A 4,787-nucleotide genomic window follows, 5' to 3' on the forward strand; every position below is an offset into this window, starting at 1 on the left:
AAACAAGGTCTAATTCTTTTTTTTTTTAATCGAAGGAATACCTATTTTAAGGACAGTTCCAGCACAGAGTTAACTGACGGGCATCCCCAATATATCTCCCTTATAAGGCAAAATGCGGAGAAGGGGATTTACCAGGAAGAGAGAGACCAGAATATACAGCCTCTGCCTTGTGAGCAGGGCTACACCACACACAAGGTACCCATTGCTGATTGCTGGAGGGTCGGTGATAGATAGGGACCACTTGTCCCAGGAAGAGATCCCTGCAATCGATTCCTGGAGTTGCAGCAATGAGAAAGCTATAGAGCAAGAGATGGAGTGGCAGGATTTGATTTCTCTTTCAGGGAAAACAAAGTGGTCAAGAGGGCTTGGGAACAGGCTCCCTTGTCGAAAGAGCAGAGAGCGATTTCCTACTTAAAAAGTGATTAATCCAAATGCTCTTCAATTTACAAGGCAGAGATCAATCAATAATTATCCCACTTAATCCCAACATAAATCCTTTAAAAAAAAATTTAATTAAAAGCAATCAAGCCCCACAAGATGTGGTCATTTGCCACACAACATTAACCCCTTGGGGTCCGGCGCCCAGGCAGCCTCCAGGACTGCAGAGGATTCCTATCTGCAAACTGTTTCCCAAGCCCGCTTCACAGAGCCTCTGAATCGGAAGAGTCGAGAGGGACAGATTCCAGCACTCATTTTCACAGCCGCCATGGGAAGACTTGCTTGTTATAAATGCCCACCTAAGGCAAAGTGACACGTCTATTAGGCCCTTAATTAGACAAAATCCACAGCTGACATCCCTGTGGCAAAACCGTCTCTGTTAAACAGTCACTTAAAGTATGAATTGGATCGGGCTAACCTTGCTTTAATTAACAAAGCCGTCACCGAGGCGAGGAACGTGCGGGAGACTTAAAATCAACATGCCTGAGTTGAAACGGAATCCCACTCTGTGGTGTTTCAAACTTCTCAGACCTGCAGTACAGTGTTGTTGTTTTTCAGAATCAAAATTAATCAAAATGAAAGGCACGTTTCTCGTGGAAGAGGCATGGAGCTTACCTCTTGCACCCGAAAAGAGGCATACTTAGAGGAGCTTCTCTATTGCATACGAAGAAGCCAGGAAGTGTCATACCTGGATCATGTTATCTATTGAAGAACAGGAAGAGGCGTTCTGGAAGGAGCTTCTCTATTATACCTGGGGGGAAACCAGGTAGAGGTGTGTCTGGAAGAGCTATGAACACAGAAATGCAGTGGGAGATTTCTGAGAGCAAGTCATTCCACCATGTTTGACTGGGTCATTCCAATGTATCAAATGAGAGCAAATGTTGAGTAACAGAAATTTAATAAATAACCACCAAATGAGAAAAGTGGCTTAGAACTCTGGGCTAAAGGTGGACTCACTCTGCCATGGCGTTCATTCTTTAATTTTGGACCACCCTACCTAGCAGTGCAGGGACGCGGGTGGCGCTGTGGGTTAAACCACAGAGCCTAGGACTTGCCGATCAGAAGGTTGGCAGTTCGAATCCCCATGACGGGGTGAGCTCCCATTGCTCAGTCCCTGCTCCTGCCAACCTAGCAGTTCAAAAGCATGTCAAAGTGCAAGTAGATAAATAGGTACCTCTCCGGCGGGAAGGTAAACGGCGTTTCCATGCACTGTTCTGGTTCGCCAGAAGCGGCTTAGTCATGCTGGCTACATGACCCAGAAACTGTCTGCGGACACACGCCGGCTCCCTTGGCCAATAAAGTGAGATGAGCGCCGCAACCCCAGAGTCGGTCACGACTGGACCTAATGGTCAGGGGTCCCTTCACCTTTACCTTTTTACCTAGCAGTGCCGAGCAAAAAGGAAGGCCCCAAAGGCTGTGCCAATTGTCCTTCGAATTTGCCTTTCCTTTCCTTCCTCATTGCTGAATGAACCAAGTTTTTGCTTCTTTGTCCCGATTCATGTACACAAGCCCAATTTGTGTGCCTGGGTGTGGCGTTCCCACACTCAACTACAATTCCTTTGCACAAGTGGCGTAACTTCCCATCAATGATGTGAAAGAGAAAGCTCAGAGCTGCTTCACCACAGGTGGAGCTCTAGAGCGGGGGGTGCAAGATTTCCTCAACAATTTGCTCTAGGACTTTTCTTATTGGCCTTTTTGCTTCTCCAGGGGGAAAATACCTTTCCGAGCCTCGCCTAAAATGGAAGTGAGGAAAAGTAAGGAGGCCCTCCAGCCGGGACTGTGGATCCCCTGCACTCTCAAATACCGTATTTTTCGCTCTATAACACGCACCCGACCATAACACGCACATAGTTTTTAGAGGAGGAAAACAAGAAAAAAAATATTCTAAACGAAACAGTGGATGTATGATTTTGGTGGTTCATGCTGTGGCCACAGACATGTGATCTGACGGTGAGTTTGGGGTAGCCCAATGCAAAAATCCTGAGGATCCATGTGGATCCGTGCTTTGTAACCACGTTTTTGCACCACTGCGGCCCCAGGCAACATTGGGTGTGTGATTTTTTTGGTGCAAGCTGTAGCCATGGACATGCTATGTGATCTGATGGTGAATTTGGGGTGACCCAGTGCAAAAATCCTGAGGATCCATGTGGATCTGTGCTTTGTAACCAGGCTCTCTGTCCCTCTCTTCTCCCTACTCAGCGGCTCTTCTTCCGCTTTGCTGTTTCAAAGCGAGCAAAGCGAGCCACGGAGGAGGGAAGGAAGGGGAACCATGGATCCTCTGCTCACGACTGCAGCAGATCCCCCCGCCATCCGTAGGCATTCGCTCCATAACACGCACAGACATTTCCCCTTAATTTCTAGGAGGAAAAAACTGAGTGTTATGGAGCAAAAAATACAGTAAATGCATAAATGGAACAGATGCACCTCTGTAGTTCAGCACCAAGAAAAGCTTGATTCTGCAACCTCTATATATTCTGCAACCTGTGCATATTTTGCTTCCTTTGCGTAATTTCTTTCCGCAGTTGGGAGTTACAAGAAGGATGGAGGAGTGAATCTCACCTGAGGAAATGTGCTGATCCAACCACGGTTATATTGCTTCTCTTGAAATTCCTACAGCGAGACTTTCAGCTCAGATTTTGCTGTGAGTGAAACATGTCGGCAGTACTGAAGCCCTGACCCTTAACCTCCCCCCCCCTCTCCTTGGGTGTCTGAGAATCACACGCTGCCAAGACCATAGCTGTGCTCTTTTTAAAATAAAAGGACCAGGGAAAAACTAAATGCAAATTTTTCAGGAGGCTAAATGAAGTGCTTTATACTAAATTCTGTACTTGTGCAGAATCGTGGGTATCCCAGAGAACTGAACAGCATTCTATGTGCGCTTTTATCTCAGAGAGATTCCCCCATGATTTTGATCCTCAAAGAGGCATGCTTCTCTTCCGTTACAGGGATTAGTTTTTCTGCCGACTCACAGAACAACTCCAGAATGTCACAGGGACCTGCCGGCAGCTGCTGCTGCTATCACAGAGGAGATAGGCTGCAAACTCATTAGTCGTCGTTATCGCCATGGCGGTTTCTCAGCGCTCCGGCGAACAAGAGCTACCGTGACAACAACAGACAGTGTATTTCCCGGCACAGATTCTGGGTGGGTGCAAAGCTCGAGGGAGGGAAAGTGCAGGTCTTGGGCAGCAATTACTCATTTGGGAGCAACATGAATGCAGAAGGGAGACGGCAGCAATCTTATGCATGCTGCTAGGATCCTCAGCAGTTTGCACACCTCTCCAGTTCCACTCTGGGCTCTGCTTCTGGAATTCTTACTGTGAAAATCAGTCCCTTACTAGCGCACAACAACAAAGCACGCCAGGGGCTGGCATCATTTTAAGGCCTGATGGGGCCTGTGCTCCAATAGGGGACTCACTGTCAACTCCTGATGCCTCCTAGCTGTCGCCTGTCCTTGCTATTGATGCCTGTTCACTTGCCCTCTCTCAGCTAGCAAGTAAGGAGATGAGCAAGGAGGAGGAGCAGAAAAACTAAGCATTGATCCATGTAGTTCATTATTGCCTACACTGACCGTCCGCGGTTCTCCAAGGAGTCTTTTCCCATCCCTACACAGAGGTCTTCTGAAAGCAAAGCCACTCAGCTACCCTGAGTTTGCCTTCTCCCTTGGAGCAGTGGTACAGACTGAGGAAAAGGTGACAATGGGGTTCCTTTGGAAGCAGGGCAGGTGGGAAGTACACTTAATAAGAATAATAGTCATTAACAACGTAATTGTGTAACTTGTGTAATTTCGCCACAGCAGAAGCTGAACTGCAGCAGAACAGAAACTGCTGCATGCAATGAATACCAGGTGAAATGGGTAAAGATGTCACACGTCCCTAGTCATATCCAATGTTAACAATAGGAAGCCATTGAAATTAACGTGGGTCCATTGATTTCGATGGGTCCACTATGAGTATGACAAATATTGGATGCAACCCTTGTGCAAGGGGGAGCAGGGATTTGCTGCAATGCTGGTGGTCCTCAAATGTGGGTTTCTAAGCCACAGTTAGGGCACGTCAGCAGGCGAAAGACCACCTCTTGAGAGGATACATAGAGGAGGAGAAATAGAGACAGAAGAAGAAACTTAAGAGAGAAGAGAACTTCCAGACTATTTAGCTACATGGTGCTTCCAGATGGGTATTTATGGAGGGATTAATCCAGGTTCTCTCTTTCTGGGGAATATCCTGTATGTTAAAAAAACACCTGTCTCCAGCAAACCCCACCCCTTTTTAAAGTTTTAAACTCCCATGAGGAAGCACCCACAGATGTGAAGTGCCCAAAAAGTTTCCCGTTTTGGAAAATACTCCTGTTTT

General features: G+C 47.0%; 1 long non-coding RNA gene across 2 annotated transcripts; it reads right to left on the minus strand.

The window, feature by feature from the left end:
• Positions 1-496: 496 nt before the first annotated feature.
• On the minus strand, positions 497-3,594 carry LOC310689563. 2 transcript variants are annotated; one of them, XR_014517496.1, is made up of 3 exons: positions 3,267-3,594; positions 1,054-1,189; positions 497-737 (listed from the first exon to the last, which is right to left on the minus strand). It is a non-coding gene; the product is annotated as an uncharacterized lncRNA (long non-coding RNA). The 2 variants fall into 2 exon arrangements; XR_014517497.1 differs by lacking the exon at positions 497-737 and having other exon boundaries at positions 842-1,189.
• Between the last annotated feature and the right edge of the window lie 1,193 nt (positions 3,595-4,787).

Source organism: Podarcis liolepis (assembly GCF_965112155.1).
Source record: "Podarcis liolepis genome assembly, chromosome: 12".
Lineage (NCBI taxonomy): Eukaryota > Metazoa > Chordata > Lepidosauria > Squamata > Lacertidae > Podarcis > Podarcis liolepis.